The sequence below is a fragment of the Grus americana genome, chromosome 6, assembly GCF_028858705.1.
Source record: "Grus americana isolate bGruAme1 chromosome 6, bGruAme1.mat, whole genome shotgun sequence".
Classification (NCBI taxonomy): Eukaryota; Metazoa; Chordata; class Aves; order Gruiformes; family Gruidae; genus Grus; species Grus americana.
The window spans coordinates 20,629,129-20,645,340 of NC_072857.1; positions in this window are offsets into that span (position 1 = coordinate 20,629,129).

The following is a 16,212-nucleotide window of genomic DNA, read 5'->3' on the forward strand; positions in this document are numbered from 1 at the left end:
TGATTGTATATTAGTTAGAATAATTACATAAGTTGGTGCGATATTATCATCCCTTCTAATAAACTTTGCTGGACCACCAACAGATAAGGTAATGTGCCATTCTCTTTAAGATCTCATTTGAAAATCACTATATGCTATAGACTAATTCTTTTGGCAAGTACTAATGCCATGAAGATTGCAATCCACTGAATAGCTCACATGGGCTAATAATAAAAACTCAGCGATGCCAGGGAGAAAAGTGACATTAGGGAAATAACCTAAAAAAGTTGTTAGTGGTGGCAATTTCTAATAGAGACTGGGGAATTATCTAAAAAAAAAAAACCCCGTTCACTGAATGACGCCAATCTCACTTAAGAGGGGAGAGGTTACGCTTATCTTCTTACACTACGACTTCTCTTATTCAAATCTGGGTTGTTAACTGAACACACCTGAAATGCTGATCAGTAGAAACATTGTCACCTCTAAACTTGAGTGCCTGCAGGCCATGTTCTGCAGTGACACTTTTATGATGACTAGGCTTAAAATAGCAGGGTTTATGACATACTGGAGATACCATTTGTCCTAGGGATCCCAGTTTTTAAAAACAAATTCTAGACTGCTATGGCACTTTGTTTTTTAACAACAGAAAATCAGTTCTGTGTCCGAGTTTCATAAGATGTTGACAGTCCGACTCTCTTTTTTTATTTTTTTATTTTTAAAAAGTTCACAACTTTGTCCTGAACTCAAAATGTTGCTCATATAAAGCAAATGTAACTCATACACAATAAACAGAAGGCTGCAAGAGTAAAAAGGCTGCCCAAGTAAATGAGCTATTAATACACTATTCTTTCTCCTATTCAATAGTAGAAAGAAAGAACATTTAAAGAAAAGTTCCCTAGCTTTTTCAAGCTGATCTGTGAAGATATCATTGTAGCAGTTAATGAAGTGCAGATTATTAATTGCACAGTTACAATAATGTCATCCTTTGTCTATGCTTTGAGGTCATTTAGCTGGAGGCATTAATCCTTGGGACAAGCTGCCACCCACTGCACTCAGGGAATGTACTTGGTGCCATTGTATATTCAGGATAAATGTTTGCAGATTAATACCCAGTTCTGATTACAGTTAGCATAACCTTCAAGTTATGCTTGTAGTGAGAACTGCTAATTCCAACTACTATTTGAAGGAGAACCTCTATCTTAGGTAGACATGGAGTTCCAGGCAGCTTACTAAGTATGGGGTTTTCATAGAAATTAAATTACTAAAAACAAAGTACTGCCTGTTCTGAAAAAGCGGTAATATCCCATGGCATTTTTCGTAACAGTCAGGAGTTGTCCTAGATGGCACTGGGAAAATCTCCATGCCTCCACCTACACGGTAGAATAGTGCTGGTGGTTGCTCTCCTCCATTCAAGAGGTTGCCAGAAATGTGGCATACAAGTATTTTGGGATGAAAGATGCTGTAGAAATGTAATAGACCGTATGATTTTCAAACACATATGCCCATTATTGCCCGTGGTGAAAGCTATTAGAAGTGTTAAACAGACCACAGGAGTCTTACAGTATTTTTCACTGCTAAAGGTCTGTTTACAAGGTCTTTCTTTTTTAATTTATTATATATAACAGCATGGCATTTCATGATTTAAGGATGTAACCTGAATAATCTCTTAATGTAGCTTTGTATGTAGAAAATCATACTGTATCACACAGTAGTTGTTTTGAATGTTGTGCAAAGTAGGTGTGAAATACAATACGGAATTTAAGGGTATTTTCCTTCTTAAATTAGTTTTATGATGCATAAATAAAATATATTTGAAAGCTGAGCTGCTTTATTCTGCCAGTAGAGCAGACATGATAAAAATCAGTTTTCTACCCTTCCAGTATGAAGATAAAGCAAGGAATTATTATATGACTTTAGCTTTTGTCTAAGTGAAAACTAAATCTGTATGTAATTTTTTTCAACAGAGCAGGCAATCAGCTTACACTGCATCCTGTTGAACAGTTGCCTTTTCTGTGTTTGCATTCCAGCATGTGGGTGAGGTTTTGGGAAGCATGCACACACATGCATATAGCCACTGAAAGTACTGCTGTAGGCACAGAGACAGGTTTTTGTGCCTATCTAAACTCTGCGCTTAATTGAAGAACACTGTGCACATCTCATCTATAAAAACACAAGAGGAATAGTAAGCATTTTGTAAACATCTTTTTTCTAAGGAGCTCAGGGAACATTTCTAAATAGTAAAATATTACTACCGTAAAGAATTTAAAATTATTACTTCTATTTCTCATGTTAAATAACCTCAATGCCTGCAATTTGCTAAAGTCACAGCTAGTTAACAGCACAACTGGGATAGCACTACTTTATATCACAACTAGTTGTATTGTCTACTCTCATCAGTGGATGATCTTAAAGGAAATTGGATGACAATAATAAAAGACATCTGCCTGGGTGGATCCTATATTTTCAAGTACATGAAAAATTACAAAACTGGGTTTAAAATGAGTAGGCTCAAAATTTGCATCAGAGATTTACGAAGTAGGGCACTGATACATGGATTCAGTAAACATCTAAGCATAAAGATTTTCTATGCCACATGCCGATGGATTTATATTCAGTTTATGGTTTGGTTTTTTTTTTAATTTAGAATGGAAAAGGATAGGATAGAAAAGGATAGGATAGGATAGTTGGGAGGGACCTACAAGGATCATCTAGTCCAACTGCCTGACCATTTGGACTAGATGATTGTTGAAGTGCAGTGGAATATATAAAAGCATGGTTTATCTCCTCTTACACAAGGAAAAACTAGAAAATAGTTCAAGTTAGAACTGTCCTATCTATGTGACCCAAAGTAATATTCAAATAACCCTACAGCTGGATTTGTACAGCTGTACTGCTTTGCAACGGAGTCCAATTACAGTAACTAAAGCGTCACAGACTCCGCTAACCGAAACAGAATTACACAGATAGCACCATTTAGTCTTTGTGTTTAATGTTATATTTTAGTAATTTATATGTAGGTCATATCTATGCTGGCCATCTACACAAAGACAGGTTTCACCCTGAGAAGGGGACAGATCATGTTAATCTAAATTGTAAGCAATGCAGTTCTCTGTTTAATGCTTTGGCCTGATACACGAACTACAAAGACAACTACAAAAAGATACCTCATCTAATGTCAGATATAGGACTAAGTAATTTTTTGTAATAGTTGCTACTACATATAATAGTAAGTGCAGGGTCAGATCCAAGTATTTTTTTTCTTTCATTAATACTGTCCCAAATATGTTTTGCTCCTAATGTATACATTACAGGCACTTACTTTTTTAGATATACATTGTCCTTTTGGGTCATATTTAAGATTAGTATAACACTATGATGCATTCTCATTGCTGCTATTATGTTTTTACTCTGCTAGTGTTTTATTTTTGCCTTTGGATCATCAAGGTGAATGTTTTACCACATTACATGTCATGATTTGTAAGTTTTGCTTGTTGAACAGTATTTTTGGGAATGCATTAAATAACAATTAGTGAGGTATTTGTGTGGAATAACTTTACGCTTGAGTAATATTAGAAAGCTTCAGATGATGTGGAGTAGTGAGTGATTTAAGATATAGAAACACACATGCCCCGAAGTATTCTGTTGCAATGTTAATTATTTTTTAAAACAGCTTTGTCTAATGCTTTCAAATCATGTTAACCACAATAGTTGCAATGAAGGATAGATAAGAGTGAGTTTAAACGTTAATCTTACCTAGGGTTTAGAAGAAACTACAAGTTCACTAAATTGCTATCATGCACTAAATTTAAAAAATATGAATGTTCATATGTAACTAGGAAAGTATGTTGTGTAAAAATCTTTAACACTGAAGTATGTAATGTCTAAACACTAAAAAATATTTATGAAGAAAACCACCTTGGGGGAAAAAATACATTCACAATATTTGTTAAAGTGCTTAGTAATGCATTAGCTTATGTCCTATTGTACCATAAAATAACACTACAAGAAACATAATCCCCTTTTTCTATTAGAAAAATACACTTTGATCCAAAACAGATTCGGGAATTTCTTCAATGGAGATACAGAAAATGTAGCAATAGCTAAGCTATCAGTAGAGGACTTAGTTAGGTCCTGAAAGTTACATTGCTATGGTTGTACTGTATCATGAAAGCAAGATGTATTAGCCCAGGAGAAGCTTTATACTATGTTTGTCTCTCTTGGTACTTCAACTAGCTCACTCAGAACTAGCCTGGGTAACTTTACAGGGCTCATGCTTTCTGTCTGGACATCCTCTAAGGCACTACATAGATTTACGTGGAATCTAGTGCCATACATTAAGATGCTTTTGAAACATGGAGAGGGAGTTAAATACTTAACTCGGATGTCCTGAAATGCATGCTCTGAGTAGACAACTGAATAAATGGGGAGGAGAGAGGGAAGAGGCACTCCTTCTCTGGAACGCTAACAAGAGAAGAGATGCTGCTCCGCGTGCAGCGTGCTTATTGAGGTATGCTTTAGGGACCTACCGCTGGAATGGACCCCCCAACAGAGCTCCAAAGAAAAGTATTTACCTATCTCATCTATTTTAAACACAAGGTGGTACTGACGTGTTCAGCACAGACAGATCCAAGATAATTCTGGTCACTTAGGTGCATACCATGAATTCTAGGGGCCTGAAGAAATCTATTTGTCAAAAAAAAAGAGCTCATCCCTCCTTCAAATGGTTGCAGTTTCAAGAATACCACACTGCAACAAGTTCCATTTAACTCACACTGTAGGCACATATGATGCTTCATAGATGCAGAAATTATTAGTGCTCTAAGCTTTTAGAAAGCTGGAATTTTTTTTCCAGTAGATGTTTGAGTAAAAGTCATGAACAGATACTTATATAAAGAGTACCTGGCTGAGTTTACCAACTGTGAGAATTCCCACAACCTTTTCAAATATATTTTCCAAGTACATCACTTATCGCTATGATTCAAGCAAGAATGAACACAGATGGGAACTCAAGGCTGTGTATTACAGCTGAATGTGGCTTTGTCTAGTATTTGCTTCACCAGGGGGAGATGAAACATCGGTTGCAGAAAATCTTTGAGGTCTTCAGCTAAAAATTATTTCTGTTCTGAGTTTGAGAGTTTGCATAAATAATTTCAAGTCATTTGAAAGCCCGGCGTTGACTCTGTTTCTTTTCTGCAGTTCACCAGTGTCTCCTTACAGAATTAGCTTGTTAGTGAGCATTTATGTGTAGTCAACACAGCTTGTGCAGACATGTCTAACGCAGTTTGAAACTAGCAGCTGTGTGGGGCTAACAACTCATTTTCAGAGCCAGGCTTCCTGGAGAATGTAGAAGCTTAATTCTCTATGTCTTTGGCTACACTTAGCAGCCAAACACAGGACAGGATAGCTCAAAGGGTAGCACAAGTTTATTCTCTGGTATGTAAGCGCCAGTATATATATCACTGTATCTGCCCTGTGAACAAAAAATGGTAATTAAGCAGCAAAGTAGTCTCGGACATAACAATAAGCCTATGGCAACAGGGACTGAGAAAACCGCCTAGCCTTTGTGTGTGTTGTATAAAACCAGAACTTGTATGCATACCTATTTGCTACTGATTTACCAAACCACAGTGTATATATTCAGCATCTTGAAACGCTCCTAATTTAAGTAGTTAAGTTTTACCTAAGTTTAATTTTATTTAAGAAATGTATGGAACATTTTCTAGCACTAGTTTTCCCATTTTTTTAATTGGGGGATTGTGTTCATACACCATGGAAGCACTCTTCCTGGCATCAGAGCTGCTGTTATTTCATTCTTTCTTCCCTTCAAACTGCTATGCTAAAGTCACTGCTTACTATCCACTGAGTACGGCCCAGCTTGGAAAGTTTCATCAGTATCTTGACACAGTTAGGAGGGAAAAAAAAGGCTTAACAATCTAGTTTGGTTTTGTTTACTATAGCATAAAAACAAATATAGCAATACTTTGAATTCTCACATGCTAATTACTATGTATACATGCAGCAGTTTATGTTGCTTTTTACTATACATTAACATCTATTAATTCACTCTAGTTAAGTACTGTGTACTAATCAGAGACAAAGGCTGCATGAAGTTGTCCAGATACTTTCATCAAAAACAAAGTAAAAAAATAAACAAGCTAGGCTAGAGTTTTAAATGCTCCATATAGAACCAGCAAACAGAAATGCCCTTAGCTCTACCAGTTTGACTTGGGCATGAGACCAGATTTAGAAGACTGGGCAATGTTTTATGCATAGCAGCACAATTGCACAATTAAAAGATTTGAAGATTCAACTTTTAAGTAGCTTGTTAGAAGTATTTTTAACCTTTTACTTTGAAGAGAAAAACTCAGCTAAATACAGCTAAAAGATTTGGAATGCATTGGTCAGTCCCACTCCATGACCAATGTATAGCTCCAGTGTCACACATTTATGCCAGGAGATGTGAAATTGCCATCATCATTCTATACTGGAGCCGCAGGCCACTCAGCTACTATAACGACACTACAGCTATTTCTGACTTTGTGGAGTGGGGCCAATCTTCTTCCCAGAAATAAAGGTTAGAAAATGAAAAGAGCACCAGTTTTATCTCCCCTATCTCTTCCTGGAGAAGACCAGGCAAGTTAATGGAAAAGAAATCCATCAAGAGTTATTAAATACAAAGTACCCTCTCTAGCTCAGGAAGTTCCTGAACCACAGATTGCTTGATAATAGGAATATTTGTGGAAGTATACATGCTTTCTCTTCATTTAGAGTGTTCCCTCAACATCCATTTTTTGACATTGTCTGAGACAGGATACCAGGCTACATAAGACATTCAGTCTGACATACAGAGACCATTCTTATGTTCTGAGGTTCTTTAGATATATTTGGAGGTCTGACTTTAAAGCAGAAAGGCCTCATTTTTTAATAAAGGTAAAGGAGTGCTATAGAGGTCTGTGGTTTCTTTGAACCTACTGTAATTATTATTTCAAAATTTTGCCTTCAGTCTTATTTTTTACATTCTAATGCACCACACCTTTCAAGCATTAGGCATTCAAAGAGCTGGTAAAGGCAGTTTGGTGGTGTTTGAAGGTAAATTACAGCTCTGCTGAATAGCTTGTTTGGGTATTGACTTTAGAAGCTGTATGTAAAGTGGTGATGCTGGATGGCCTTATTAACCACTCTGAGGCCAGCGTGTGTGAAAGTGACAGCAGTGGGACAAGATGTTTTATCTCTCCCTAGCACTGTATGAAATGCTTATTAACCTGCTTGAACCTTAAAAGTCAGCCCATTATAGTCAGACACAAGTTCTTGGGCTTCATTCCAGGCTAAGATTCACAAAGATAAACATGTATATGCTAATTAAATGCATCAGAGTCTATTTAGGCCCAACAGTTAAAGACAAAAGATTGAACCAGTGTTGAGCTGCCCAGAAGCAGGAGAAAAGAAAGGGAAATAGAGAGTCATCCTAGATGGTTTGTACTCTTTTTTATTTTACTACTTATGAAACTGCATTTGAGAAATAAGCAGCTGTACACACTGGTCAACATGATATCAATTTGGGTTTAGTCACACAGCCATTTTTCAATCAAACTAACTCTTGTCTCTCAGTTGTACACAGAACCCTGCTGCATAACCCGTTTTAAGTAATTCAAGATACACCTTAGAAAATGCTTGGCCCAAGGGCAGAAAATATTTGAAACATTTAAAGTGAATGAAAAAGAACAGGGAGATAAAGCTGCAAGGTGGCTCAAGAGATAGATTCCTATGAGGGCAGAAGGAAATTGTTTTAACACATAGAGTGTGATTATCAACATTAAAAGAAAACATGACATTTTTCAGCATAAAATATGAAGACTGAGATGAGAGGAAGAGAACCAAGAGGTAAAAATGTCCAGCAAGGCCAGACTACATGGTTAAGGAACATGAAGGTATAGGAACAGATTCACAGCACAAGTAAAAATAATGTTCTTGGGCTGGACAGATGGTTAACCTTACATACTGAGGCTTTAATCCCCAAGTCACTCTGTCCTCCCTAGGTCAGAGTGACTGTTAGGCTAGACCGTATAACTCTTTGTCATCATTTCTAGCAAATAAACAATTCTTTTTTTTTCTTTTCTTTTTCAAGCCACCTTTTTCCACTTCACATGCCACTGATGAAAAAAAAAAAATGCAGAGTGCATAAAGAAAAGTGCAGGACAAATTTTGCCATGATTTCATCCTTAGTCAAGAGTGAGACAGTTTAATGCTGGTACTCTTCAAGGTCTGTGCTCTGATGACTTTGATCAACTGTCTGAGTCAGGAAATCAGATTTTCTGCTGTCTTAATGTATGAAAAGTACAGAAGCAAAGTGATGTAGCTTCATCAATGCAGCTATCATTCCTATGCTAACCTGAAAGGTAGTGAATATGAATCTGAATTTAGGTCTTTCAAACTGAAATGGCAGAGACAACTAAATTTCTAATTACCTAGACTACTGCAAATTTTGGTTAGAATTACTGAATATAAAATGAAGTTATTTTTGCCCATGTTTTTCAATAAAATAACAGATTTTTAATCCTTCTAATGACAAAAATTATGTTACAGAATAAATTTGTAGCTGACAAAAACTAAACTCTAGTTCTTAAAGATTTAAACCACCGACAGTTAACCTGAATACGTTTATTCAGTTAACACCATGCTTATGAATTGCAAATCAGACTAAATATATGTTCTGTTGAAAGCAAAGCAAACAATAAAAGTGAATCTGTTGTATTCTAAGAGTCAAGGAGTCACACAGAAACATATACTTCTTCTCCAGTAAAACATAACAGAAATTACTCTCTACAAAGAAAAGAGCCTATTCTACTGATTCACCAGTGCAGAACAGTCAGACGCCATGGATGAACTCCACCCTCCTGGCTTCAAGGACAAGATCCTTTGTGATTCTTAGTGGTGCACATTTACCTGATGTTTCAAGGTTCAAGCATAGGTGTTTTCAATGTTTTCATTCTTCCTACCATTCAGGTTAAGAAACCTAATTTTTCAAAGGTCACAGATATTTAAGACCCCATTTCTCTTTAAATTAGTTCACAAAGGCAGGTAACAGACAGGACATAGATAGGGGTCACTTATATGGGGAATGATGGGGAAGGAGGAATTATCTTAAACTATTTTAAATATATGTGGAAGATTTTTCTTTTTTTTCTTCTTTTTCCTAATAAATTTTACTATTGTGGATGGCATGTACCTTGTACATGACATAACACAACACTATCTTGTACACTTCTTCCTTTGTTAAGACTTCTAGTCCTGATGCTACTCACAGCAGTTTTTTCATGCATACTTTGTGACTGAGACTTTAATCACAAGCCTGTTCACCTGCATGAGGCAGACAGCTGGAAACTGCTGTCCTATCTTCTGAGTGAATTTGTACCAGGATTTCCATCTGTGCTATATACGTGTCTGGAAGCGTACCAATAACAATTACCGATCATTGCAAAGATCATCCCTAACTGATGGCTCTTTCAATGTCACTTTTGAACACATGCCACAGTTTTCTTTAAGTTCAGAGAAAGATTTGAACCACAGTGCTGAAGGAGAAAAAAAGCCAGGAGGCAAATTTCAGAGCAACAATTTTGTAATATATTGAAGTTCTATCCTTAACACATGTCCATTTTTCTAGTTTTAACTGAGTCTCTCTCTTAACTCCAAATTAAATCACAAGATACATTCTGAAAGTTACTTCTGTGAAAGAATCCTAGACATCTGGGGCCTATGATAAGAAAAGAAGCACTTTGCAATCTTCAGCAAAATAGAAAATGGGGGAGATAGTGAGGGCAGCGTTCAGAATTCATTACTGCAGCCACTGTGAAGAGAATCTTCTCTTAAGAGCTGTAGCAATTACGTGTAGCTAACTGTTACAAATAGGAATCTAGGTTGTATACAGTTCCTTAAAAAAAAGACTAAAATCAGGAAGTTTTCTCCGACAACTGTGCAAGTCAAATATCATCCAGGTAAAAAACAATAGTACAGCATAGAAAAGATATGCAAGTTCAGTATGATATGACAGAGAACACCAGGAATCTGCAAGGTGCTTAAGTCACAACAACTTTAACCTGATGCTGGGAAGAAGAAAGTGAAGTAGTATTTCTTAAATCCTTCCATGCAACACAGCTTACTCCTTGTGTTTATCCAGCAAACCTGCCTTTCCAGAGATCTCTCCAGGTTGCACCAGATACCAGCGAGTATCACACACTGCAAAATGCCATAGTAGACAGCAATCTGATTAGAACTGTAGCATTTCATTTGCAAACAGTCTACTTCAGTTACAGATTAACAGAAAGGATTTCATTTATTGAAGGAGAAAATTAGTAGCTGGTAAAAGCAAGGTATTAAGAAATGCATGCTGGAAATTACAGGAAAACCTCAGGACCTGATTGTAGTATATGTTTTAGCTTTTGCATACAGCTTATCATTTTTATGTGAGAAGTCTCATCAAGACCAAATATACTTTTAAGAATTTTTAAGTTTCACCTTGTCCAATGAAAAAACTTTGTAAAAGTCAGCTAAACACCCCTTATGCCTTACGTAGTAGGCATAACAAAAAATGGGACCTATTTGGAATAGTGGATCTATAATCTATTAAACTTTCATCATTCCTACCATGGAACTGGTGGTAAAGGAATAGGGTGGTAATGCCTTTTCCCACTTCTGCTAGAATTCTCACTCCTTATCTGCTTCAGGATCTACTTCACCAGCAGATCCTGCTTGAATAGTACTCGTGTTTAACCTGCAGTACATGAAGCAGAAAAAAGGAATAATAAGATGGGTAGAATTCCCTGCCAAACTTACATGAACCAGCAAGTTCCAACAACTCCTCCCATCCTCCCTTTCACTACCCAGAGGCATACAAAAGTCAGGTTAACTGTTGCAATTTAATCTCTTTAAGCAACATCTGACCCAGCAGACCTAAGATTACTTTTCTGTATTCCCATACCTACATACATGCACTAGGCATCATAAGCCTAATTTACTAGAATATTATAGAGCCCATTGTAAGGATGGGAGGATTCTACAGAAAGAGATCTCTCTGTCAGCCAGCAAGAAAAACTTCCCTGAATTTCTTCCACCTGGCAATCACTGTAACCCTAGTCACTTTTCAAATTGTTAAGGCTCATAAACTATTTTACTGAAAGTGTGAATAAGCAGAAAGGCCTCTGTATTAAAAATATGATTGAGAGCAGCAAGTCTTAGCACACCATCTGCAGTGATTGCACTCAAATATTTATTATGGAAGTTCCACTAAGGAATAGTCAATAAAGTTTGTCAGAGAACTGATGAGAGTTCAGAGGAGAACGCTGCGTGTCAAGCAGCTTGTGACAGTATAAAGAGACTACAGAAATATATGCACGCAAGGGGAGAGCTGTCAGGCACTTTGAAATTGGAATATAGCATTCAGTCACTCTCAGTTTCATGAATACATGCTGGATTATTACATGAGAGGAAACTGCAGTTCTAGCAATACTGTTCTGCAATACAGGTGCGTCTGCTGCTAAGGATGACCTTCCTGACAAGCACCTTCTCCTCATCTCAGTACCCTGGATTCTCAGTGACCTACTTCACAGTCACTTTAACATAATGAATACAGCCTTCCCCAGAATATTGTCTTATGGCTTGTGATAAGAATGAATGCCTAAAACTAGAATGATTAGTCTCAAAAAGAGGCAGAAACTTCTTGTTCCTTTTTCTTAAAGCTCTATTCTCAACTGTTACAGACTGCTAACTTTCTAACAGTCATCTTCTCTTCCAGAGGCATCTAAGGATCAACAGCTATCTCATGAATAGGATCTCAACAGTTCTGCGCTTCAGCTTGTTTCTTGTGCAGACTAATACTGCCCTGCCAGTGTTTGTTCAGCAGTTGCCATTGTCTGATACAATGGGCCTGGGTTACCATTTATCAGACCTGTTCTTCCAGCTAGCCTACATTCCTTGCCCTCACCACTTCCAGGATGGGGAGATCCTTTATGAAGATACTTCCTGAGCCTCCCAAAGGGGCATGCTCCCTCTTCGAGAAAACAACAATAATCACTTCATAATACATTTAAAACTGAAACAAATGCTTTGAAAAATATTTTGATTAATAACCCTGATCTAATGATCTTCTTCCTTTTATACTTCTTGGTTCCAAGAAAATAAAATACCATCTTTCCACATTCTAGCTTGATTTCATTATGTCTTTTCTGAAATTTTTGTATTAGCAACTTTTGCTGCTCTCTGCAAGTTCAGTGCAGGCTCTGTGGAGCAGCTTTATTGAACAGGATTTTAAGATTTTTAGCACTGTGCACAAACTAAGTGTAAAAATTTATTAAAATGCAAAATGTTAGAAATTATTACTAAAAATAATTTCAACAACTTTATAACTAAAATGAAAAAATAATTCAGCACGCAAAATGTTATTTTTGCTTAGGAAAATTTCTGACTCTCTCTTAGAACTCTTCTCACAACTACATTTTTCAGCTGTTTCATATATATCCAGCTATCGGTTCTCAGGGTTTTTACAGAAGGCAGGTATGCTCAGTAAACCAAGTATCAGAAAGGTCCTGATTCATGCACCCTTAACTGAAATAACCATAAATAATCCCTTGAATTCACTATCAACTGGAGAGTGATGTACTGAGTGGTATGAATGCCCTCTGCAGGTAGAACAAGAAACCGCTATAATTCTGGGATTGATTTCAGTTTGTCTGTTTTTTAAGTAGGTACTAAATAAATAAGTCTATATTAGTTCTTATTAGCGTGTACTGACATTGTCTGAAAATTCTAAGTGGTACTGTGGTATCTCCCTGATACCGTTGATAGTTGATAATCTATCACAGATTTCACCAGTCATAAAGGCAGGCTGTGTCTACACTGCTGAACTATACAGGAACATGGAGCAAGATTGAACCCTGTGCCTTGTTCATCAATGCTGCTTAATTGTTACAACACTCCTGCTGTGGTTGGCTGTTCCAGCTAGCATTCTTTCCCATACACTCTCTGTATAATGCTATTTATGAGTGTTCTACTAGTCCCATGACCTGCTGCACATCCTTCACATCATTTCAAATATTTTGAGCTGAAAAAAATCTCACACACGTGTGCATGCACACACAAATTATGCCTAGAGCCATAGCAGTACTCTTTTGTTCAGGGGACATCGAAGGCCAACTGACATGTATCGTGTATTATGTATTACTGATATAACCAGTTCTGTGCCACTTGGCCTCTGATCTAGATACCAGTCCCCTCTCTCTAAAGCCTCAATAACCTACTGCAAGAGCCAGGTTTTGAGGTAATCAATACTGCATTTTCCTGAAGGGCCAATTTAGTGTGGGGATCACCATATGTTAGGTAGCCCACGAGCATCAGGTGAGAATAGCTTCCTGTTGAAGCTATTAGCAAAACAGATGCTAAACCACCAGGCTTATATAGATCTGCTCTGAGCCTACTGCTGTCTCTGGCCACTCCATGTTGCCAGAGGTTTCAGAGCCTCTGTCACAGCAATCTCCTATTCTCCGCTGAAAAACAGCAGTCAGCAACTCTTGCATGCCTGAACTCTGTGACATTCAGCCCCATGACCTCCCTCTCAGCATATCCATGCTGATTTTCCGATTGGCCAAGTCTACTGTGGATGAGATCAACAAAAATATAAATATATGCACTCAGTTTAAGAGAAGAATGATCTCATCCCCTAGCCAAAGATGAATGTGAATAAAACTGTTTGAAGACTATTATGAATTCAGAGCAGGAAACAAGGCTTTTAAACACAGTCTTTACTGGAATAAGAGGACTGATGGACACCCCGTGGAGCACAGTAAATGTCACATGCAACAAGAGTAACAAAGCAGCGAAAGTACTAAAAATCAAAACCAAGAAGGGATGGTGGTATGACAAAGGAAAATCTATGGCCATGCTTAATTTTAATAGCCACCATCATCCTTATTATTGCCAAAGGATGTCCTGACCACTTCCATGAGAACATGCCCAAAACATCTTGCTTTGGGGTAGATTCACTCTAACAAATGGCTTTGATTTCAAGCTGCACATGAGCTGCAGCTCTAACTTCATATGCAGTGCAGAGTAATAGCTGCATTCAAAAACGCTAACTGCATAGATAAATGACTTGCTTGTATTTGTCTCTAACTTGGCCATGGAAGTTCAGGTGATGCATACAGTCCACAAAATCAATATACACCACTACAATGCTGGTCTGTTCACTAAAACCATGAACAAATGGCTTCGTTCCTGTATTTGAGAAAGCAAAGAGAGGTGTTCTACATACAGGAGCCTAAGCTGCCAGCAAAGAAAGAACTAAAGAGCAGAAAACTGTTTGATCAGCTTTGAGTTCAAAGACATGTCACAGCATATGTAACTTCCAAACTGGATTATTGTGACACTAGCAGTTACAAAAATACCTTTCTTTTTCTGTTCATGCCTACAGCATACTTGAAAGTCAGTCAGGCTCCATCTATATGGCTTTGGACTTGCTGAGTAGTCTGATTCATTCTCAGTCTATCAAAGATCTTAAGTCATATTTAAGGTCCACTGAAATGACATTGTATGTATGTTTACACAGTTTTGAATTGAATCCTAATTTACATTTCAGTAATTTTTTTGTACTGGAAATGCAGCAATCTCAGTAGCTTACAGCAGCAAACCTAACACAGAGTCATGCTTTTTATCAATGCTGCAGGTGTGCCAAGGACTGAGGATTATACAGAGCGATTAGAAGAGCCATGATTATTTGAAAATGCTTTCCTGAAGGTCCTATATTAAGGCCTCTCTTTTTATGTGCAACCTAACAGAGAGCAGATAAATCTTTACTTTTTTCACCAATGCATCTGTTGAAACACTAATGGAAAGTTTATCTTTAAGAGTAAGTCTGTAACAATGGGCTTAGCAGCAAAAGACAGACAGGTACCTGGTTTTATTTGCATGCTGTGTAAATTACTGTTTTGCAAGTTTCTCCTGTTTCTAAATTGCATTTTTTCCTTTCCAAGGAATGTATGGGTGGTTTTGGTTTTTTGTGTATGTACACATATGATTTCCACTTCCTAAATTCCACCATAGTACATACTCTAGTTGCATTTTCCTGGAATTTACCTAACACAGAATCTGTTACTTGCCATATATTTACATTAATTGTGACTTCTGTAGCTGTCTCCTGATATGCAAGCTAGCACTGTATACATCCCTGTCCTGCCAAAAACCAATCTAATTCATCCTTCCTTCACAAAATGCCACCACCAATATACCATTTGTCACATTTTTGATTCTTTGTCAAATTTCTCTCTTTTCAGTACAGCTACCTCAAGGCAGTTACTGCCAATGTTAAGCTTTTACTATTCAGACAAACCAGCTTCATTAACTTGCCAACACATTTAATTAAAAACAGACTATACACCTTGGGTGGGGTGTACCAAAGCTCCCAAGCTAGGTTCCTCTTATGCAACTCTGTTGCATAAACTGAAGTGGGTATTTATCAAGGTGTCTGCACGTGAAATATCCAAGAAAGCAGGGACTGTAAAGCTGCCAGCTTTCAAAGTACCTGGACATATCATTCGCAGCATCTAGAATATAGCATGTCAACAGGTTGTCACAGCCGTAGACTGAGACTTAACAGGATGGCAGAGCATGTTAAGTTTACTGCATTTTAACACAGGCCAATTCTTGCTTTGTGAATATGAAATTAACATTGAATTTTCTAATTTGCAGAAGGTTTTATGGTTAATATATTGTGTAAAAAATTCCCAAGGCTCTTAAGGTTACTGGTATATCTTTGCAGCTTAACTTCAGTTCAAGCAGGGCTTTTTTCTTTTTTTTTTTAATGTAATAACTACCATCTGCAGCTTCCATCACCCCTCTAAATATCATTATAATTATTCTTAAATCTACAAGGCAAACCATCTCAGTCTGATTAGGAGGAAAGCTAATTTTTTAAGATAAAACTGTTAACATTTGAACTGAAATTATGTAATGTAATAAGATAAATTGTGAAATTAAAACCAACAATTATTGGTAGAAGAAAACTGGTAAGGATTCAGAGATTGACTTCCAAGAACTGTTGGGTATTCTGTTCTTACACCCTTATTCACATTTCCATTTAATTAAGAAATGTAATAACCATTCTATAAAGAACAAAAAAGAATAAATTAATTGAAAACACACCATCACAACTCACTTATGCTGCAATTAATTTTTGAGCACCATCTGCTG